Below are 24,244 nucleotides of genomic sequence, written 5' to 3' on the forward strand. Positions count from 1 at the left end.
GTACAGGTGCTCTCCCTCCAAGTGCACAATTCTCTGTGCTCTGATTCCACCTGTGTTTATGCTGTAATATATATCCCACATGTTCTGTATCACAGAGTAATATATTTCTAGTGATGGCTTAAAAAAAGCACATTTAACTTAGTCACAATGTTCAAAGCTCATCTGTGAAAAGGTGTTTAGTTATGTAGTTGGGGGAGGGAAAAAAAAAAGGAATTTGGGTTGGCTTGAGTTGGCACTTCTGTTATTCTTCTTTATTAAAAGCATATGTTTAATAACTCGTCTCTTCTGTTAACCCTGATCCACTACGGATTCTGTGCTCTCCTGAAAACGGTGCACCGTGTATCTGGGGCTGAATAGATTGTATCCACAAATTCCTGTAGATTATGACATACGATAGCTCTGAGGCAGAGAAAATCACCGGCAAGCTCAGGAGAAGGCCCGGACCACCGACTGAGAGCTCAGAGCCCCGTGCCAAGGTCAACGCCAAGATATCAATAAAATACCTTTACTCCGTGTTAACAGAGCGCTTCTTTGATTAGAACCTCCGCGAGAATATGTTGCATTTGCCACATGCCAGAAGACGTGCAGTCGCAGCCATTTTGTCTGCTTGTTGGAGAGAGATCCAAGCAGTTTTTTGTTTTTTTTCCCCCTCTTCTTCCCTCCATATTCTCGCTGTGTGATTGATATATGCAGGTGGTAAAGCATATTCCCCTGGGTAAGAATTCCCAGCTAACTTGAAAGGGAATGTTTTCCCTCTTAAACCATCTTATGAAAACAGTAGTCTCACAGCAGAAAGTCAGAAAGACCAAGAAAGGAAAAAGAAGTGTAATTTAATGTGTAATGTCTCTAACGTCATGCCAATTCTGCTTGGACAATAGGCCTCTGTAAGTCCATTGTAGGCTCTTTTAACACTCATAACACCATAAGCCCAGCTGCCTTGGGCTTACTTTTAAATACTGGGATATTAAGCCTTTTGTCACTACAGTTTCCACATTTGCTCCATCTGTGAAGGTTTACCCTGAAAATAAATGGAAGGAGGCTGCATGTGCCAAGAGGGAAGATGGAAAACTATTGCAGGGTAAGGCAGACATTGTTTTTGTCTGCAGTGTTCTGAAGTATTTAGGTCTATGTGTACATCAGTGAGTCCAGAACATTGAGCAGGGATGAAATCATGTTTTACTTTAGATAGTATTTTCTTAAAGAGGCCACAGGATCTTTGGATATGCTTCAGAAGAAGACTGAATCGCTTATGTCTACTACTCAGAATGTTAGTTTTTCTCTAAGAAGTCTTTAGCATTTTAATCTATGCAAAGGTTAAGTGCAACTTGCCTAACAGCATTTCCACAAAACTAATGGAAAGAGCCACAGTACTCGTTGGTTAAGTTACTCACACAGTTAGAGAGACTACGCACATATGTAGTCATGACAGTGGATCCATACACAGTTTAGGAATTGTAGATTTTAAGAGCTCACCTTTCTCAAATGAAGAATATAAAATAACTGTTAGAGATTCATTTATCCTTTGTCATTGTCAGGGATCATTTGTTAAAAGCAATTGATGATGTTTGAAACTCGATACTGATACCCGTAGGAGAAAAAAATCGTTTAAAAAAAAAAATAGAGTCATTATTCATTTTTATAAAAGTCAACCAGTGACAAGATCTGGGACTTAAGTGCATGTAAAAACAAACATTGTTAGTTGCACTTAACTGTGTTATCGTGTTAAATTACTGACTTTGTTAATGACAGGTCGGACTGATAGCATTTGCAGCCTAGCTTCCACATTAACACTGTTAGCCATTAGCTATATCCAGTTCTTGCTACATTAATGAGAACTTAATAGCAGGGCAAATGCTAATAGTTAAATGGCTAATGCTAACGTATGCACCAGCAGTGTTATCATTTATGTTAATGCTTTAAATGTTTTAGTGTTGTTGAATGGGAGCTTTACTGAACTCTCAGAATTCCTTATAACATGTTGCTCAGTGTTGTCAGCTACTGTTAATGTGTTCAGCTACTAGTGAGGGGAGGGGCCGTGTGACTGCCTGTCTGCAGCACTGATGTGTGAAGTTATATGTCAGCTGGAGGGGATGAACACGGCACTGTTGGTATTGTACCGCTGCAAATCGTAGTGATCTAATCCAGGAGTGATTTTTAGTGCTGGTTAGCTTAATGGTATAGTGGTTTACACATTCACCCAGCAGGCAAAGATCCACAGTTCGATTCCTTTGGGATTGTGTCAGGAGCGGCATCCAGCATGGAAAAAAAAATCAGCCAAATACAACTCCTGGAGCTACCTGCTGTGGTGACACGTTGTGAATAAGGCAGCAGCCAAAAGTAGATTTTAGTGTATCGAGTAAAGTTTTTGGATAACCCTGCTGGAAACTGCCATTTATGAATAATGCTGCTGTAAACTCAGAAACGATGACGGAAGCGGTGAACAAACTTCAGGTTTTTAACATTTTGTCAACACTCAACTTGTCTTTACTGGTAAACTTCATTAGTGTAGCCTGTCAGAGACACTGTGAATATTGTGGTGGTGTGGTTTAGTATAGTTTATATGTTATGGGCATTTTGATTTATCAGTGTGAAATTATAAGAGCTCAGTGAATGATACTTGAAAGATGTCTCGGCATTTTGTGTGACCAGCGATGATACTGAAGTGTAGAAAATGACAAATATACATATCCTTTGTGTAAGGGGGAAAAAACATGGACTTTAACAATATGACCAACTCAGGACAAAGGAGAGATACATGCAGACACTCGGTCTGACCTGGCAAGATGGCTGTCCAGGGTTATGGAAAAATACCGCATGAGTGCATTTGTATACGGAATAGATATGTTCACATATTGTCAGATTAAGGGAGTGCATGTCTGCAAGGGAATTTTAATTCTCTCTAGCTTTGCTAAGCATAAGGACCCGCCATATCTCAGACACAGCTTAGATTTATACCAGATATCTATTCCTCTTTTGTTTTCATATCGTACAGCATCATCAAGCCTTATTCTGCCAGGGCATGCACTTTGGGCGATAACAGAAGAAAAAAAAAAAAAAGGAAAATATGAGAGCTCAGGAATCCAGCCATCAGAAGCAGGACTGATGTAGATAAAGCAGAATTGGGCCACATTAAGGGGGAAACTGCCTCACTTTACTTGGCTTTGAAATCGTTGCATGGAAATAAGAAATCATTTTTTAATTAGTTTTATTTATTTATTTATTTTTTGGTTGTACGCCAAATGTGCTAGCTAACTTTTTTTCTGCTGTTGTCGTTAAAGAAGACCCTTGAAGGGAAAGGGAGGGCAAGCCTGTGAACGAACAAGGCTGGTTGTAGCACCGTGGCCTCTTTCCTCTCTAGCCATGCTATATCAGGCCAACAGCTGCTGTCTCTCAGCAAAGGCATGCTGGCTGCTGGAGCTTGGCTTCCATACACAGCGGATCTTACACAAGGCCCTTTATTTTTGGGCTTATGAGTTAGAAAAAGCACACACACAGAGGCCCAGCTCGATCCCGGACTCGGTAGAAGAAATAAAAAAAGCATTTGTTCATGTTCAACATGACAGGTTATGCTGTGCTGCATAGCTGCTGTCGTAGCCTGGAGTTTGAGATTCAAACAAGGTATCTCAGGTAAAGGGTATGCGTTGTGCTCCTCAACTCAAATTCCTTGAATCGGAGCCAAAGAAATGTAAGCCCTCCTCCAGCTGTCCCTTGGTACATCTAAACAAGGCCTTTATCTGATTTTTGGAGAGTTGGTGCTGTTTGAGCACTCGGCCCGTTCAGAGACAACAGGCTTGCACAATACAGGGCGAATGCCGCAGGGACGGCCTCCCAAGACAAAACTCCCCGAGCATCTGTAGTTTCTCTGTCAGCATTTTGCTGTCCTCACTTTTGTTTTTTTGGCATGCAGCAACTTTTTTTTTTTTTCCACGTTCCTACCAGATTTGATGGTTGGTGTAATATTTTTCAAACATTATTGCCTGGTGCTGTGAAAATAAGAACCGCATGTCTGTCTGCATTTTGCACATAAAGGTAAACTAAAAGCTCCTCTGTCTCAAATGAACACCCCCTCACCAAAAAAATCTCTATCTTGCGAGTCAGCTTCTTTGAGGTAAGGGACCACAACTGCAGCTCTTAACTCTGTCATTCGTCCCCAGGAAAGCATTTCAGCTCCTGTGAGAAACATTTCCACGTCCAGAATTCACACAATTCAGGCAACCACCCACCCCCCCCACGTTCACATTTTCATTTAGGGCTTGGTTAGAAAGAGAAGTGGTTCCAGACTTTTAATGTCTGTCACAGCAGAAGTCAGCACAGTGTGATTATTTTAGTGCAAAGGTCCAAATAAACCCTATGTGGGTCACGACCTTACTGATCTGAACCAAATGTGCTGCACTTTGTGAACTTTGTTGAAAAATTGACTGTGCAGAGTAGCTGACTGTGAGCAACAATAGGCATTTTTGTTTTGTATGTTTTCCCCCCACAGTCGCTCTCCTTCCAAACTTTTCTCTGTCCAAAAACTGTCTCAACATTGAGAATGGTGCCGCACACAAACCTGGCTTTCTCCACACTGACATTTATGTGCCGTCGCTATTTGTCAGGGAGTTATCAGGCAGGTTTTTAGACAAATATACAAATCCTTACTTGAGCCAACATTTGAAGGCTCCTTCAAAATGCGTCCAGACAAATGCCTTTGTCATCGATCACTGGGCATTTACAAGTGTTGAGTAAGTGGATTTAGTGTTTTTGATGTTGCCCGCAGCTGCATGGAACTAGCGGACATCGGCATGTACGCTGCCATTCAAGTGGACAAATTTGGTTCGTTAAATTGGGGGGAGGGGGTTTCTTTGGAGAGTGAGTAATTCATCAACTGGTGAAAGTCAACACTTTTCAAACATGTTTAAAGCCTAGAGGAATTTACCAAACATGCTTCAGCTATCCCAGCAGTTTTCTACCACTCGACAAATTACTTGGCCCTTTCAAAAAGGAAAAAAAAACCATGTCAATATTTATGTAAGAGTGTACATTTAAGGGAGACAGACGGATCTCTGATCAAACATCTTTCATCTGCGACCTTCCTCTGACGAGACTCACAGAAGCCTTTAACCAGGCTGAGGGTAATCAGGAGTGCTCTGGGTGTTTGCTAGGAAAGTGAACTTCATGCTAACTTTTTTTTTTTTTTTTTTTGCATGTACCCACCCCTTTCCACTACTATTACCATCATTGGCTTGCCTTAGGGAACCAAATGCATTGTAGACTATAACGATACAACATAGAGATATAACTGCTTAGATTCTGTAGACTGCAGCTGAATTCTGTTGTTTTACTCCTGAGCAATTCAAGTGCTCAATTCTTGCTATTGTGGCTACTGCCAACTCTGGCCACCATTTATTTGCAGTGAGTGTAGGCTGTCAGTCAGCTGTTTACCACAGCCAGGTCTCCACGTCTATTTATTAAGGAGGCTGTGGTCTGAAAAGAGTAAGTGAGTCAGTGATGCTCATTTCTGTCTGGTGACATTGATACTGAGGTGAGTTGTTGAGATATACTTACCAAACTTTTCTTTCGGTAAGTGCCCACTGTTTTTGAGGCTGTTAGCTGCTGTTAGTCCCTGTTAGCTGCTGTTAGTCTGTTAGTCCCTGTTAGCTGCCGTTAGCTTCTGTTAGCAGCTGTTAGCCTCTGCTAACATTGCTGGACTTTGACACCAAAGTATGATTTTTAGGACACTTAAGTCGAACAGTAGGTGACATAACAAACAGGTGCCCACTCCTAAGAATTTTTAATGAATCAATTCAAAGTTTATGATAAACTGATATCTATCAGTTTGTTTGAAGGGTTAATTAGACTCCACTCCAAGGGTGGGGCAACTCCAGGCCTCAAGGGCCGGTGTCCTGCAGATGTGTCCTTGAGCCAATACAGCTGATTCAAATGGCTAAATGACCTCCTCAACATGTCTTGAAGTTCTCCAGAGGCCTGGTAAAGAACTAATCATGTGATTCAGGTGTGTTGACCCACAGTGATATCTAAAACCTGCAGGACCCTCGAAGCCTGGAGTTGCCCGCCCCTGCTCTACTCAATATATGTTTATGAGTACAACAATATTGTTTTCTGTTAAATAACCTAAATAGTACTTACTGTACCTTTTGAACTTTTCTAGACATGAGCCAGCAGAAGTGCATGTGATCCAATGGCAATTGAATTGGGACATTTAACTGTTTTCAATTTGCCAGCTTCTCGGTACAAAATTCATGTGATGTCTGATTGCAGCCAAGGAACAATTGTTCAGAGATTTCACAGAACTGAGTGGGTGTCACGAGTCCTGCCCTCCTCCGTGGTCTATTCCAGACAGCATCGTTGCTTAATGTGGGACTGATGTTCGTCAGTTTTACTTCACTACAAAGATATTCTTTATGTATGGTGAATTAGGTTTTCATCAAGGAAAGAGCTAAGCTTAAAGAGCCAACTCCAGCAGAAAAATGAACAATAGCAGCCCACATTTGCCAGTTCAACTTATTTTCACTTTGTAACACCTACAGACTACAAATGCACAACTGTGTCGGGACTTTAAACCAAACAGAGTATTTTCAGACCTGAGAACTGCCGCGTGTGAGAAAAGATAGCTGCAGACAATGTCCCGACATGATCCTCGCAAGATTTTCCAGTTCAGCTTGACCGTCCTCGACATTTCACTTCACCGTGACACATTGCAGTGACAGAAGTTAAATTCCTTTCAGTGTTTAGAACATAACAAGGGACAAAGACTGTTGGCAGGATTGAAACGTTCAAATCCATAGAGGACATTTGGCTCTGCTCACATTTCCAACTGTGTTTGTCCGTGTGGCCATCACATGCTTCTAAATAAATGATTCATCTAGATAGCTGTAGTTTGTCAAAGCTGTCTTTGAGCTATTTTTCTGTAACTATAACGCCATTAAAACGGGTAGGATGAAACAAATCCTTCACCATTTTGCGTTGAGAATGAGCATGCCAACCTGATGAAGTCGAGGGCTATAAAAACGGCCACCGCTGGTACAGGTATGGCACAGCCTAAATATAAGCTCTCACCGCAAGCCGTAGTTGCAGCTCATATTCTAGAAACCCATGTTTATAGACTAGGAAAGGGATTAACTTCACTATTAGAATCCCTGGAAATGTTTCCTCCAATATTTTTGCACCCATTTGTCTGGCAGTAAAAGCAGAAAATCACCGCCGTTTGTGAACAGGCGCTGCGGTTATGACTCTCTCGGTCCTGTTTGAGCCTCACTCGGGCTTGTGTTTCACAGCCCATGAATGAAATTACATGATGCAGAAACTCTAGGGGGCCAGACTGGAGACTCCACTCACTCAGCGGTGACTGGGGCGGCGAAATAACTCTCCTGGTCTGCCTTTTCTAGCAGGATTCTCTGCCATCTTGCTGAAATGACAAGTGGCTGCTTTTGAGAGCCTCGTGCTCTCTCTCTCTCTCTCCTCCAGCCTTTAGTGTCTCTTTAAATGTTTTCTCAGATGGTTCACTCCTCATCTTGAGCACACATTTATTCCCACCCCCCAACAACCTCTGATTAATCAAGTATGACTCGTCGAGGAAAATATGCAACTCGGTGGTTTTGATGCCTTAGTTTGTGTCAGAGTCCAAATATGGAATGTTTACGGCTAAATATTAAGTCTGGACTTCACGGTGGGGGTGTGTGAGTGTCATCACTTTGGAGTGTTAACCGTAAATGATGGCACTGTAATCTTACATTGGAGTTGCTTGGGCTAGTACCTCACAACGCTCCATGAATTTCACTTTTTTACATATTGTGGGAAAGAAAAGCCAACTCGAGATTCAAGTTCCAAAGGCAGAGTTCATTTGGGGAGACACCCGGCTTGTGTGCTGCATGTCATTTGCATTCCCTTAAGCAGGGATTACCGTAAGCTTCAACCCGCATCACCTGGCTATAGTGTCACTTCGCTGTTGTCGTGTCTCCCGAGGAAACCGCTAGACGAGCTTTCACAGCTGACTGAGCTGTTTGTCCAGCTCCTACACAAGAGAGGAAAAGTCAACACGCAGAGGAAAAACTGCACTCCCCTCATCACAAGAACAAGAGTCATCCAGCTGGAACCGGAGGAGGAACGCTCGCCCGCAAACACATGATTCGCTTTAGTCAATTAGCCTGTTCGCTCAACAAAGCTTTTTATACCTCCGAGAAAATATCCAGCCTTTGTGCACTTCATTCCAGAGGTTAATCTGTAAATCGTAAACAAGCGTGTCTTGAAGGAGAAGAGCAATAACCTTGCAAAGGAATGAGGCATGTCAGGAGGAAGTGATCAAGGAGCTGAAGGGGTTTCAGCAAAGATCCAGCAGCACCTGAGAATAATTATAGTCATAAAATTAATATTCAAGCAAATGAGTAAGAACACAAACCTGTTTCTTCTTTCCTTTCCTTTGCCACATAACATTCACTGTGCTCCCTGCATATAATGCACTGGTGCAGAAGCCATTGTGGGAGAGTGTAGCCCGGCTTCATTTTTCATAGCTTCAGTTTGTAATATATGGTCACATGCAGACAATCAAGAAATTACTGTTTTGAAAAGAGGATATCTAGAAGGGTGTACTCAATGAATGTGTGTGTGCCTGTTTAAAACATGGCTGTTCAGAACAGTGTGATTGTGGCTTGCGGCTTTCTCAAGAACCACTCGTCCAAACAACATGAGCGAGTGAGTAACTGATGTTATTAGTCACAGGAAACCAAAAACGCAAGAATGATTAAAATTAGGTTTAAAACATAAATAAAATTAGGGATGATTTGGTTCTAAAAATTTGAATTTTTTCACCAGCCCTCATGATTTTTACACCCTACAAAGACTTTGAATTAGGTTTAAGTGAGTATAAGGTTCTGGCTCTTAGCTTTAATGGTAAAACTGTAGGGGTAAGAGGTTTGGGAACTCATATTTGTAACATGTATATGTATATATAATGCCTCCCTCCATTTACATATATAGTGGAGCAGGTAGTAGTTACTCTAGGGGAAACACTGGCAACAGAGAGCAACTTTTAGCCAAAATATAAGCATTGCTCATCCAAACAACCTCAAACTTGGCGCTGCATGGTGCTGTGATGTTGGGTCCCCAACATCACACTTGCCATGTCTAAAGCAGATCCAATAAGCAGTTGTCAAAACAGGCAAAGAACAGATGGACAGATGAACCGAGATTTCTGAAGTTATTAGTAAGATAAACTTTGTCACAATCTTTTTGAGAAGTACAGAATACAGAAGTTTGTGCTCTTTGTTCGGCTTTTTAGGATTTGTTGGTGTAAAACATGGACTGCTTGCTTGTAGATCCACTGGAGTCTTGTTTCTTTAGATAATCTTAAAGATCTGATTAAAAGGTTAAACAAAGAATATACATTGACTTGGGTTTTGGCAAATGAAAAATAGGGCTGATAGCGTTTTGATGACTGGAAAGAGCCACCTTGTTAACATGTTCATTTCTGTTCCCTTTTTCGTTTTTTTTAAAGGTGCAACATTTCTGCTGTGAAAGATTGCACAAAGTTGTACACTGATTAGCAAGTGTGACATCACTCTCCTGTCAAGCGTGGACAAAGATTGTGTTGAAGCACTGAAAGGAGCTTTGTACACTGTAAAACAAGAAGGCACAAAGGAGGGGATAGTGTATGTCTGGTCACCGTAGAGAAGGCTTGAGAAAACATTCCTGCACAGGTTCCCATCTGGAAAAAGACTGCAGAACCATATTGGCGAAAGAAAATATGAAGGAGACAAAGAAGGGAGTGGAATTAAAACTCTTCCAGTTCCAGCTGGTCAATTCAAAAGCTGCGTTTCTTCGGGGCTGTCTGCTGGGCACCCGGCTATGCTGTATTGCTCTAAGGGGCAGATCCCCTCCGGTTCCGCTTATCTAAGCACATCCAGCCTGGTCCAGTTTTTGACCCGCTGCTCACTTTCAGGCCTGATGTTTCCTCCTTTGAGCTGGATGTGTGGTCCATTGTGAGTGTGGTTAAAGAACTGGCAGCACAGAGACCACCAAAGTGATAGAAAAGCCTTATGGCTTGTGTCAGCAGGCCTGCACCTAAAACCAAATGTGACAATATTGAACATTGTCCTCTGTCTTCCTCTTCGCCTTAATATGCGGGTTTCCACTAGTGCTGGATAAACTGAAAGGTGCACTTAACAGTTTTTCTGTTTTTTCAGTCAGCATTTATTAGCAAAAAATATCTACCTCGATTATGCTTCGTATGTTCTGGTCAGATATCGTATATCATGTGTAAGTACAACCAAAAAACACCCAAAACAAATCTTGTTACTCTCTCCAGCTAATGGGGACCCGTCATGATTTCATGAATGTAATCCAGTGTATCTGATACCACGCTGTAGTTTGGGATTTTGAGAGCACCACTAAAAGTCACATGTGTAAACATTGAGTCTTCGGTTCTTGTCGTGACCTGCTGAAGACAGACTAATGACCACTGCAGCAATGAACTTTTCCAAACATCGCCCTGCAGAGGGGAATGTGAGAACACAAATCTCAGATGCAATGCGATCCGACATTAGCTTGTCTTTAACCTACCAGCCCCCTGAGACAAAGTCTGTTACTGGATATCTGATAGTACCAATCCGCAATTAGTGCAGCTAATATTCCAGTGCATTTACTGCTTGGGAGTGGCTATCAGGCAAGCTGCCTCCTGCACACTCTATACAGTCAGCTCCCTCGCCTCAACCACAAAGTGGACGATTGCTGTTTGCTACAGAGCTACAACAACTGTGGGAAATTATACTGCCCTGGATTTTCAAGGTTTGGAAATAGGAAAGTTCAGTTGTCCAAGCTTCTTGAAGGACACTCAAAGCTCTTCTTTGGATATTTGCTGCTATTTGTTCTGTTCTGTGTCAAGATAATCCCACGCTGCGTCAATAATGTTGCGGTCGGGGTTCTGTAAACGCCAATCCATGACTGATTGTGTTCCATTGTTCGTTTTTGTATCCAGATATGCTTTTACTGCATTGGCAGTGTCTTTGGGATTGTTGCCATGTGGAAAAATGAAAACATTGCCAATTAGACATGTTCCAGATGGTGTTTCATGTTTGATTAAAATCTGACAGTACTTTTCTGAGTTCAAAATTCCATCGGTTTTGGCAAGACATTACCACTGAAGTGCAGCCCCAAACCATGATAGAGCCTCCACCATGTTTTAAATGCTATTGTAGCTCTGTTATACTCCTTCGCCGGACATGTGCCATATATATTGAGGACAACTTGAAATAATTGGATTTACTTGGGCCTACAACTTATTTTTTTATACTCCTCCCAGAATGTCCCAGAATGGAAATAACATTGACAGGCATAAAGCAGTATTTGTGCACCAACAAACTGTGATGTCTTTGGCAAAGAAATGGGGAAATGAGTTTTTGCGACAGTGTGCTAGTAACAAAGATCCAACTTAAAACTGGTTCTTTGCTAAGTTGTCTGTTATATGTAGACACAATACTGGTTCATCTATTATGCTTTAATGATTCATTGGTCAGTGTTAGGTGGCTTAAATAATTTCACTGAAAATTGTCAGGTGCAATGGCTGGACTGAAAATGAGGAAAAAAGCAGCCAATGCCCACAGAAAAGAGGTCTTGACAAAGCCTGGAGAACTATTGCTCAAGACCCCTTAAAATATGAAGAAAGTCTGGCTCCTTAGCAAAGCAAAGGCAAAGCAAAATGTAAATAAATGAGGGCTGGCTTAAGACTTTTTCAGAGCACTTAATGTAAGGGTTATTGTTTATTATTTCCCGTATTTTATGGGAAGATTGCACCACACTGGCCAGGTCTACAAATCATGTCATCTGCATATTCATTTGTTTTCATATTGCACCCCTAGTGATCGAAGATTTAACTTGGTTCATTGAAGCCACACTAGAGAATATTAAAAAGTCATTAAAGTAAAGCCATCTTATTGTAAATCAAAGTTGAAACTGCAGGAAAGTAGTTCATCCTTGCTAATGGAAACATTGTAGATAATCTATGACATATCATGTTTAATTCCTACGCCTGAAGCCATCCATACCTGATTTCCATAATAATGTCCATGCTTGTACTTTTTGGTGGTTATTGGATCTTAATATGTCAGCAGTGTACTTGGCAAGGTTACTCTCATGCTCTGTTACAGATCCACAGCCATATTCATTTTCCTCCAGCACACATGCTGACTCATCCAGCCTCCACAGCTCTGGATGGGAGCAGCTGGGAGGCTCACATGTCCCAAACACATTATTAATGTGTACAAGCAGAGCAAAACTCACATTGCCAATGGAGATCTCAGTTATCACTGTGTCCATATCCTTGATGTATCAGCTGGATCTCTTTATAGTTTTGAGTAATGGCCCTGAGACTAATGGATGTTGTTGTGGGGGGGATCAAGTTCTGTTGCCTATCTAAACATCAGATTTCATACTAGATATGCTGCAGTCTGTTCATATTTCATCAGTTTGTCAGCTGTTCTTGATAAGTTCATGTGATATCAGGATCTGGAATTTGCATTTTTGGAAAAGAAGCAGCTTGGCAGGGAGTTTAAGGCGCTTCATTTTTACAAGATTCTTTAAAGAGATCTATTTTCAGAACTTCAGCCCAAGTTTTTCACTCCAGTTTATTTACTAGCAGCATCGCTTTGTTTTCAGCACCGCAACAACCCCTTTAAAATTATTTAACTTTCAGACTGAAGCTTTGCCAGTCCAGTAATCCCAACCTCAGACTCAGGCTTATCTCACGTATTTCTTGAAATTGTTCTCATAGGACGCTAAAGCAAAACGGGATAATCAAAGGAAATTTTGGGTTGTTAGTAGGTGCAGAATGTGTGTGTCACCCTCCATGCTCTGCATAATCGAGACATCAGTCTCAGATTCTCAGAGACCGCAGTGATGACACGGGCCCATATGCTCCCATATGTGCCTCTGTGTGCTTTTTGTCCACAGAACGAGTGTCATTCCTCACATTCCTGAGCGGAGTCTCTGTTCTCTCGGGATGACCTTCAACTTATCTCTCCATCAGAGCATGTCGAGGAGGGAGAGAGTAGTGGGGACAAAAGAGGGGGTGGAGTGGTGGTATCTCATACACACAAACTAGCCTAGCCTGTCGGTGAGCTCAGGAGACTCACAGGACTGGCTCAGTGTTGTTTCACTGGTCCGTTTGTGTGTCTGTTACTGCTGTGCTTTCAGTCATGTGTGTGTGTTCCTGTCTTTCCATATCTTTGAGAGCCAGTTTGAGCTTTAGTCCTGTTTTTTTGAGTTGGAGTTTTATGAAGTGAAGTCATTTTGGCCGGTTCCCACTCCCAACATTTTCCTATTTTAGAACTAATCCTTTGGTTCAGGACTTCATTTACATGCAGTTTTACCACAGAAATGGAAATGAACTCGATAAGTATTGTTTTCAAGCGTACATTTAACAGCTTTCAAGGTTAATGTCAACCCCCGACGAGCAAGCTCTTGCATCATGATGAAAACTTGAGGTTCCAGTTGGGTTGAGGTGGCTCCTGTGGACAACGATCCCATCTTTAATTTGGTTTCTCTGGTCGCCCCGGGCTTTCCCGCACTGGAAGCTCGCTGGAGAACTCTGTACTGGCTGCCAAGATCGTCTCCATAGTAACAGCTCCGTCCCCGTCCATTAGAAGAGGGGTCCTGACAATTGCTTCATCTGTAATTGTAGATCAGAGCCGGTGGTTTAAGCAGCTCTGAGACTCTCAAACACGTCTGACTGAATAGGAAACAGCCGAGGCATCTCTGCTCCAACCCCTCAACTTCGGGCTTCCACTTCTCTACTCAAAATGTCAACTTCACTTTATTAAGCCATTTCAGCCGCACAGGATCCAAGAACAGCACTAAATCTGTCATTTGTCTGCAGAGCATGCCAAGAAAGCACTGAGCTTGCTTTGCTAGATTATTACCCCCCTTAAAGGTAATGGAGTCATTTCGAGGATGTTAATCGAGGTAGGGAGTCTACTGCTGGTGGCCCTGACTATAAGGTTTGATTGGCTAATCTGATCTGGTAGCTATCTCAACACATGCTAGCAAATATTATCTGCTTGTATTTTTTTTTTCTTGGCCTCACCAGATATCTCGAGAAAAACTCCAGCTGGATTATCCCGACTCAATCAGAATAAAACATTCTGGCAAAACCGTGGCTAACGTTTTAAGCTGCAAGCTCACTAGCTCTTTGACTGTGAGGATGGAAATTCCACTTTGTTTCCTGCTCAGTCAGACCAGCCTTTGGTCTGAGAGAGTCTTATTAATGGAATTCAATTGAATGTTTAGATGGCTATTGATTGACTCCCACAAGATGAATTCTAATAGCTTTATTGATGAGAGTGCCTTCTCATCCAGTGCTACTGGCAGGTCAGATTTGTCATTTACCCAGTGAAATGCCACAAGCTTTACAAAGTGAATCTGTATAGACATCCAGGATTCACAGACGATATGTCCTACCGACTTTGGTCACCCCCAGAATTTGATGAGTTGTAGTAACTTTTGTTCCCTGCAGGGGAAAGGGAGTAACCGAAAATAGCTTTATCAGCTCACCTATGCCTCCTCTGTCTAAATACAAGCTTATAGAACCACAGGCATGGCAATGTCATGAAATTAATACAAAAATAATGGCACATTGTGAAACTATTAGGATGATCAACATGAACCTGGATGAATCAATAAGTTTCATTATAAATGAATCAGCATTGAATATCTTGTTAAAATGCAATGTTCTGATTGGAAATCTTGGGTTTCCTGTGGCATCTTGTTACTTTTGACACATAAAACTATCATAATTAGAATTATAAATTGATTCGATTTGTGGCCGTGGCAACCCTGTGATGGCAGTAAACATGACAAAGGATGCTGACCCAGCCTCCAAACATCGAAACCCGACTAGGCAGCTGTGGGATACGTGATAATAAGCAATAACCACAGAGGTGCAAGCCCTGCTACCCGCAGGACCCAAAGGCTTATCAATATCAAACCACAACTCGTTACCGGAGATGTGCTGACCTACACACTTACTAAGCAGTTGTTGTTTTTTTAATTGTGTGACTCAGTTGTGTTTCCACACTGCAGACATTTTTTCCGAAGATGTTTTAACATTCACCAAATTGGAGCATAATCGCTACCACGCAATGAAAAGTTAGTTAAGCTGTGAAGCAGGGGTATCAGGTACTGCTTAGCCTTGTGTTCTTGTTGTTTTTCACACCACTACTCTGACTGGCAGATTGAATTACTTCACCCTCCCAGCAACAGCGTGCCTGGAAAAATAAGGTTCCCTCAGAACAATTTTGCTGTTATGAGTTCATATTTCATTTATGTAGGGGATAAGAGCAGTTCAGTGGGGAGCGGTGTAATAAAAGAGGAACGCTGTACACTCATTATGCTGTATACATCATTAGCTGTGTGGATGGAGTTTTTCAGTGAAATTCCGAATTTAAGTAGAGTTGCTGCTTACATTCAGCAATGCAAATGACAGGAGAGATCACAGCATTACTTATTCTGCACATTAATTTTACATGTGCAACTGTCTATTCCTGCTCGTGTGTGTGTGTTGTGTGTGTGGGCCTGAGTGAAGCCCTGTAGACTTTACACATCACCCCCTCTTATGGCCCCTGTAATGCCTGATAGCCAAACGCTACAGGGCTAATTGGAGACTGTGCGTTTGTGTGCTTGGCTAGAGCCAAGGTTGCAGGGTGTCATAACCTAGCTAATCAACATCAACTGCTTGCAAATTACCCACACATGCTGCCTGGTTAATGTAGGTTGTGGGCCTGAGCTTAGTGCCGGAGATGTAGACTGACTGACTAATGTGTGTTCTGCAGGGTGGGACTGTATTTCGTTATCTGTCTTTTCTTTCTTTTTCTTTTCTTTTAAACTCTAGGGTTAAACTTAATTTCTGATTTGCTGTTCAGTTATGAGCCAACCGGAACTCTGACAATCCCTGGTGTCAAGACAAACATCCTGGAGAAGCAGCAGTCAGTTGGGCTCCAAAGTTGGTTGTTTTAAAGAACAGGGCTTTAGTTTTCTTTGTTTCTTTCTGTTTTTAAGTAAAACAAATTTGTAAAGTAAAACAAGTTTTTATTCATATCTTACATCTTCATCTTTAAAAAAGAAAAAAGGTATTTGTGTTTTTTATAATGCTTGATTGTTATAAAACTCATACTTCATTGTATGAGAGCTTATTTACAAAGCGCCAGTCTCCAAAAAAGACAGCCTCAAACACAGTTTCATAAACACCAGCTAACAGCAACTAACACAGACTTAAAAGCAGCAAAAGCAGCAGCTCTTACTGAGAGGAAAATTCAACATATCCTCAGCAGCTCACCTCAGCACCATAGCCTTCAGTCAGAAAGAGCCTCTTTGACTCCTTAAGCTGTACTGGACTCTTTCACAAAGTTTTACAGTCTATTTTCAGAGTAAATAAACATAGACGTTTCTCACCCGTTATTGACAGCTGAGGTCAACAGTGGACTGACAGCCTTCAACAGACAGGAAAAAAAACTCTGGTGCAGATCTGATGCAAAGAGTAGCAGAAACATGCCGGCCAGGCATGGCCGTTAGCGGTACAGTCTAAAACAAAAGGTTTTCAGTTCTCTCATGGGTGACTAAAACAAGTTTGTCCTGTAGGAACCACCATAGAAAAAATAACTCATTTGACTGCAATCTGAGATCCAGCGGTAAAAACTTTACACACTGTAACTTGAACTGATTTATGTATCGTCTTTGAGTTCCTTTTTTTTTAATGTCACTTCTTTGACATGCCTTCTAAATCTTTGTGTTTCCTTGTAGATGTTTATTTGTTTAGCAATTTTCATGCCTCGCCTCAATAAACTAGAGTGAAAGATAATTATTGGCTGATAGATTTCTTTCCTCTGAAAATCAGTGCCTCCTTCATTCTGCCGCAGTGCGGATGAAAACACTTTTCTGCTGCTCTCAGTAGCATAGCAGAACTGCCATTTAACATTATGCACACATGAGTCCCAGTTCACATCACACATTTGTCGAAACCATGAACAAATAGTAGCTCAGAGCTCTCCGGGTAGCGCTGTGCCTAGTGAAATTTGCCCAGATGGCTACTTCACTATCACCAGAAGAATTTGACTTGGAGTCGAGTCTGCACTCATGTTCCAAACCAAGCTCAGCGTGGATTTCGGCACGCTTTGCACTGCTGCTAGCTACCAATCACGGCAGGGAGAGGTTTGTCGTATGAGGCACAATGCTGAGTGGTGGTGGACCTACTGAAAACCACACAGTCCCCAGGCTGCTGCTCCACCGCTCTCCTAATTAGCTCCTCGTAGCTTCAGTCATGTTTTAGGTCTGGACCAAAAATCCCCCTGTTCCCCCTCTGGAGACCATAAATCTGCTTAAAACCGGCCCAGTCAGAGCACGGGCAGCTCGCCGAGATCCGTGCACTGTAGCTGTGTTCACGTCCACACAGATGAACCTTTCTAATTTCATTAGCAGACTGCATATAAAGCCTCAGTTTTCCCCCTCCGTTTGCCCATCCCGCTGGACTCAACATGCAGTGAATTATTGCATCTTCTCGGGAGCTGATTTAGAGGGCTTCTGCTTTACGTACTGTAGCAGGCAGCCATGTTAAACTTGGCAGTAAAGGCCTGCGCTGAGCTGCGCTGGGCTCAGGGAATGGCTGACTGAGTTAAAGCTTGCCTCAGCATCCAGCTGGAGCTGAGCTCATCCCCGTGGTCTGACTCAGGTCTGAGTAAAGAAGCAGATGATGTGTTTGTGTGTGCGTGCATGTGTGGGACTACACTAGGCAGAGGTGTATTTACAGACATTGTTAATAGCTCGCTGCCCCGTGTGGTCACATTGTTGAAGTTAGGCATCATCAGTCGGATTAGGGAGAGCGATTGTTAGCAATGACCTAAATCTCTTTCTAGTGTTTCTCCAGCCGTCCCTTCAAATTATGCTCGTTACAACAAACATAAAACCAGCACACTTTGCTGCTTTATACAAATCTGGACTCTCAGAGTGTCAGTGAAGGATTTTGAAACACGACTATAAGAAAAAAAAATGATGGGCTCCTACTTTAAAGTACAATTTTCCTCTGAAGTTAAAACCATCCTGTTTGAAACTTGGAACATTTTCACATCTGCCTAAGCCCGATATTCATTCCACCAACTCCTGGGTGAAATATCAAGCTCTGTGTTGTTGCTGAGGGTGGCGGGGTGGATGGTGGGTTTGTCTGGACTGTTGCATGCTGCAAGAGAGTCTAAATATGACTAAAAAGCCCCACACAGTTACAGAGTTTGGCGATAATTCTCTGAGGGCTTCTCACCTTTCACGTTACACACGGCCATTTGATCCACTGTTGATGTAAAAATATTGATTAGTGCAGCTTCGTGTTTGGTATGCCTGCTCTAGTTGGCAGTCATCCTGGCTGCGGGACTGAATGCACTTCTTTTATTTGTTTTTTTTATTAAGCTAATCTTCAAAAAAACAAAATACAAGATGATGTGTGAAAAACAAGCACTCAGGGCTCAAAACAGCAATTTAGAGAATGATAGCCTAACACCAGCACCTGTAGTCCCTGGACATTGAGTGGTATCTATCTAAACATTAGCCACTTTGGAAAGCTCTCTCATTTAAAGCGTCTGTGATCTTTGAAAGGCGGCTTAAAGCAGTTAAAGTGTCACATTATCACGAGGCATGGAAGCTTGTTCCGTTTTTGGTCGAGGCCTTTTGGTTGGGGGAACGACACAGAATTTGCCCCCACCCACCAACAGGTGCGGCTGCTATTCTCAGCGTGCTCTCGCTCCATCGTGACCAGCCTTGCATGTTACTGCACAGCACCCTATCAGGCCCTGGGTGCGGTTTCGCCGCCGTCAAGACATCAGCTTTATCTCCCTCGGATCCTGAAGTTACATGTCTGCGGCTGGTTCGCACGCTCTGAGGCGTCGAACGAGTAGCTGTATATCAGCCTTTAATTTGGCACGAGAGAAACTGATCTGCGTTTAACGCCACGCTTGGACGGCACAGAGTGTCAAAGCAATCAGCATTGATGGAAACTAATAGCACTGATGAGCACGCAGCCGTGTAACTTCATCCTCCAGCCTGCACATGCCTTCGTGTGGATTTACGCTGATAACTACCTGCATAAACTAGTGCTGAGTGCATAAAAAACACATATCCAAGAGGCTGTGCAACGGCTCATAAACGGTCTTTATTAATAGGCAGGTCTTTCAGGTATTTGCAGTGTAATTGGGCTGGAGCAACCAGGAGGTATTCTGGGTAGTGTTGCCTCCTAAAACACTAGCTTGCTGTTCGCCCCGTAGAGCAGACATATAAACTTTCTTCTCTACCTCCCAGCGATATGTTTATCCTGGATTAGGTCATTTGTATCCTTACACCTCGGAGGCCCGCTTTTAGCGGCGTGGCTCAAAGTGAGAGAGGCCTCTGTCTAAGCGTTTGAAGTGTTTCTCTCTTCCACGCCGCCTTCCAGTTGGAGTCGCGGCGTGTGGTTGCTCTCTCCCATCACGGCTCAGGTTCTGCTTGCGTTGCTTGTTTATGTGTTCCTCATGAGCGGCGTGCTGCCCGCACATTCAAACATCTTCCGTGTGACACGGGGTTTTAATTATGAAAAGTCGTAGCTGTCATTTTTTTTTCTTCTTCCTCCTCTTCCAAACAGAGTGTGTGCCTCTCTGCCTCCATTCATTCCTGTGTGTGTGTGTGTGTGTGTGGGTGTGTGTGGGTGTGGGTGTGTGTGTGTGTGGGGTTTACTTTTAAAGGTCCACATTCATCCAGACAGGCTCAGTGGTGGCCAGGAGCTGGCCAAGTGCACAACAGAGTGCCTGTTGTGTGATAGGTCTGAAGCTGCGTCAGCTCCTTTGGGGAGAGACGTTAAAAAATGGCCTCTGTCAAGACTCCAATTTCTCTCTGCAAGAATTAGTCCACCCCAAAGCCCGGAGTGCGATGATACCAAGTCGATCACAGTGGGTCTGAGTGACGTTTGCACAGATTTGGCCCAACAGCCTCGAGCAAAGTAGCAATGTTTGTTTATTAAGTGCTTTGGTCAGCTATTAAAAACTTCCCATTGTAGCCAAAATCCCTCCCTACCTACTCTTCCTCCTTACAGACAAAAGAAGGTGCATAGCTCGTTACACTTGCGGTCATGCAGTGCTGGTCATTACTGCCATCGATTAGGTTGTGACAGCATTTAATTTTTTATTTCAAGTTTTTAAAGAAGCCAAAAAGCTGCTGCAGCTCTCACCCGTATGCGCCATCGATCACTGCTTCTCCCTTGCGTTGGCGAGACTGATTTCTCACAGCAGAGTTGTTTGTCGTCTCTACTTACTGTGTTGTCCAAAAAAAATGCAACATGAAAAAAATGAATAAATGTAATTATGTAATTATTACGCAGGAAAAATGTTGTCGAAATGAGATGTTTTAATCAGGTGGATTTTACTTGGATTAAAGAACCGACGCGACAGTCTTACCATAATTGCCTTGAAGTAGAGGTACATACCCACTCTCTAATTCACTGGGAGAACGACACAGTGAAAACAGTGCACTGTAGCAAACACACTGGTTTAAATATCCACCGTTTTTGGCTGGAGTACAAGTTGAGAGAGTGCAGAATCGTCCATATAGGTACACTCGGCTCATCTCGTCCAGGAAGTAGCATAAGTTTTTTGGGTTTTTTTTGTTTTTTGGCTGACCTAAATAAAGTAGGGCGAGATTTAATATCTTTTCTGTTCTGCATCTCCTTTTGCCTGAGGAAACATCACATCATTTTATCTAAACTGTCTGGCAACGTGCCGCTGTGTCAGTCTGCCGCAGCTCTATCTTAATTTGGTCAGATTGCTCTTAAGATGGCCGGGGAAGGGAAAGCGGCAGGGGGAGACGGATGGACAAAGGCAAGAGGAAAATAAACATGGGAGGAAAAGTAAGCAAGCCGTCTGTGCTACTTTTCCATTTCGAAGGCCAAGGGAAGATATGAGCCCTCTGCGAGAAAGTTACAAAACAAAACAAGTGAAAAGAGCTGCCTTTAGAGAGTTGGGGCAGGGGAGGGGGATTAAAAATAAAATTCCACCAAACTGCAAACTTATTCGAGTCAAGTGACATTTTCTTAATACAACTGAAGTCGTTTGGCTTCCTCTGCCTGGTTTCAAGCTCCCTAGGTGCCAGAGAATCCCTGAAATACGTGGCGAGGGAATTATTTGACCTTTTTGCAAAGATTTACAAAGTAAGAGGGAGTGAATGTCAAAATAATAACTCTGAGAAACACTGTCGCAGTTCATACCGCGTGCATATTTCCCACGAACTTATGCATTATTCAGAAAAAATGTCGCCTCGCCGTTTAATCAGATCGAGATCAAATGCACGCAAATGCAGTCGACACGTCGTACACCGTGCCTCCAAATTTTCCATCTTTTTGTTGCTGTTTTTATGAGTAGTAGCTTTTTTTTCTCCTCCTCCTCCATCACCCCCACCAGGTCCCTCTAGGTTTGAGTTGTATTACGTCTCCCAAATGCACAGCTCTCTGTGATGGCATAACTCTTCATGATGGCTGGATTTGGGTAAAGCTGCTGTCAGAACGGGATATCTTGCTAATGTGTTGAGCAGGCCCAGTCCTGGCACAGTAGAGAGCGAGCAGGAGGGAGAAAGGGACAGGAAAAAGAAGGAGAACACAACAAAAAAGGAGACTTGAGACCCAGTGGGAAAGTCTTTACTGGGTTCAGCATTAGAGGAGGGTGGAAGATGAATCTGTCGGGTGATGTCTGTGATTTGATCTCAGTCGATCATTTTAGGACAGTATGGCTTTTTCATCTCCCTCCTTCTCCAACTCTTCTTTTTTCCCCCAGCTCCCCTCCTCTCTCACTTTCTCTCTCTGTGAGCAAGCAAGCTGGCCTGACAGCCATGCACAGCTGCACCTACAGCTGTGCGTCGGTCCACAGCAGACCCTGCTCTTTATCAGCCTGATTGGTCGCATCTGGCGTCATTACTTCCACCTTTGTGCTGTCCGGTGGGGAGCAGGGAAAGGGGAGTTAGGGTTAGACCCACACAGGGGCATGGCACTGGATGTAAGGCTTTAGCTAAAAGCAACATGGCTCTGATTGTGTTTGCTGGCTGGTCCCCCCTTGTTTGTTTTTGCCTTCCGTGCCCTCGAGGATTTTCCAGCAGACTGGGCCACAAGTTTCCTCACACTCACATGCATCTCTTCCTGAGGTCTCATACACACAGTGTGTTTGGGGGGGGAATTGCCAATTTGGTGAAAATAATGCAAAACGTCCTATTAGTCCACAGTAGATACCCGCAGCTGCAGTAGGTAGGACTGGTTAGTGGACATCAGAAGATATTTGGTGTGTGCCAAAATGTTTCTGTAGTATTGAAAACTGCCAAGTGTTAAAGGCTTCAATGAAACAAATGAAAGTTCTGGTCAGAATGTGCTTTAGCTTTTACCTTAATCTAGGCACAAACCCTCTTTAACGAAGAGATAACTTCTTACCCGAATATTACCATCGTTTAGACTTCAGTGAGTATCCACTGGATCTGTAGGATTGTTTCATGTTTTTTATATTTTTAACTGATCCTTTTGTGAGTTCTACTCAAATTCATAATATGCACAAACAGAACGATTGATGTTATGTTTGGACAAACATCCAATATGCTGTTAATGTTGATTAAAAATGACTGGAGCATGGTCATTGGCATTGATATTCACTTAATTCTGAGGTAGGTACAACAAAGAGCGGGGACTATACCTTCTTACACAAACACATGGCATGAACATGTGTGATACTGGGACAATTTGTCATTCCAGTTCTTTATTTTCTTTATTGGTCTCATGTTGTTTAGACATTTAGTGTTTGAGAAGCTCGGCTTCCTTGTGAAACGAACAAAAGGCTTTTGTTATAGAAATCCATCCTTAATCCATTATCTCTTCCCAGTATGAAACTTTTTGTTACGTGTTGAATGTAACTGCTGTCAAATTGCAACTAGTATTGCAAAACCTTTTACAGCCTTAATGGTGCATTTTGTGTGTCTGTGTGTTTTGTTTTAATTTTTCTTTATAGTGAGAACGGTTCTTGTGCCGTGGCAGCTCTCTGTGAGCACATTTACATGAAACGTGGTGCAAGACTAACAAAAGCAAGAGACTACTTGTTTTGTTTATGTAGGAAATGACTTTCCTTTGACACTGGCTTCTCGTTCCCCCTCACACGAGTTTCTCCATTTCTAAGAAAACCTCATCATAGCTCACACCCTCTGAGACACAAAAAAGCTTTATTTTCCATCATCTCTCCCCCCCCCCCACCTCCACTTACAGCTGAACTCGACCCTCGCAGTGAAGTGCCAGCAGCTTGCTGCTACCGCAGAGCGCATTGGAAGTCGATGTCACTGCGAAGCTGCCTAGAAGCAGTAGAAAAACCAAGCCAGTGACAAATAAGATCAAGACAGTTGTGCATGTGCAGAGTAGCGTGTTACATGGAGGCTAAGTAACAAAGGGTTTTTAAACCTCTGAACGCTCCGTATCCAGAGCTAATTCCCTGCACATGTGCTCTGAGTAGTATCCCTCCAGCTCCCCAGCCGAGCTGTGATGCAGATGCAGATACAAATCACTGAACTGAGCTGACCCCCGTGTGGCATTAAGGATATGCATCAGGGGCTCGTGCCTACCTCTGTGAACGCTGCAAAAGGTGACGCGGAACAGCTAGATCCATCTACACGTCAGCCATCCTAGCTCGGATGACTGTCCTCTTTCCATTTCTGATGTTTAACCCCCCCCTTCACCCCAGAGGAACCAGTTTCCTGCCATGCCTCCAATGCTGAAATCAGATCCCAGCGTCGCTCCGGCCTTGTTTTTCTTGGCAAGAGCTGCAAACAGACACTCTCAGAACCGAGTCTCCCCAACAATTTCAACCCCACCGTCGTTCCCCGGCTCCCTCCCTCCACCTCTGTTCCTCATCTGCAACGTACAAGGAAGCGTGGCCTTATTTATTTATTCATGTATTTATTTTTATCTATCAGCTTTGCCTCCAAACCAGTTTTCACACCTGCGGAGCCTGAGTATTTTGCTGATAATCGCCGAATGCGCTCACGAAGTCTGAACGATTGGGAAAAGTTTGCGACGAGGAGGAGAGATGCTTGACTCGCTTGTTTCTCCAGCCATTTCGGGGCTGTAATTTGAGCCCGGCTCCGTTCAGCCAGCGCATATTTTAATGACATTTAAACGTCTCCAGATGTAATTTGAAATGAGTCCAAACAAATGCCTCGTGATGCTTTAAAGATG

At 43.0% G+C, this 24,244-nt stretch overlaps 1 protein-coding gene across 2 annotated transcripts in view; it reads left to right on the forward strand.

Annotated features, from left to right (window-relative positions):
• The window catches only part of pdzrn3b (PDZ domain containing RING finger 3b), a 101,452-nt gene that overhangs the window by 21,167 nt on the left and 56,041 nt on the right, over positions 1–24,244 (forward strand). The gene's annotated exons all lie outside the window — the stretch shown is intronic.

Source organism: Rhamphochromis sp. 'chilingali' (assembly GCF_963969265.1).
Source record: "Rhamphochromis sp. 'chilingali' genome assembly, chromosome: 9".
Lineage (NCBI taxonomy): Eukaryota > Metazoa > Chordata > Actinopteri > Cichliformes > Cichlidae > Rhamphochromis > Rhamphochromis sp. 'chilingali'.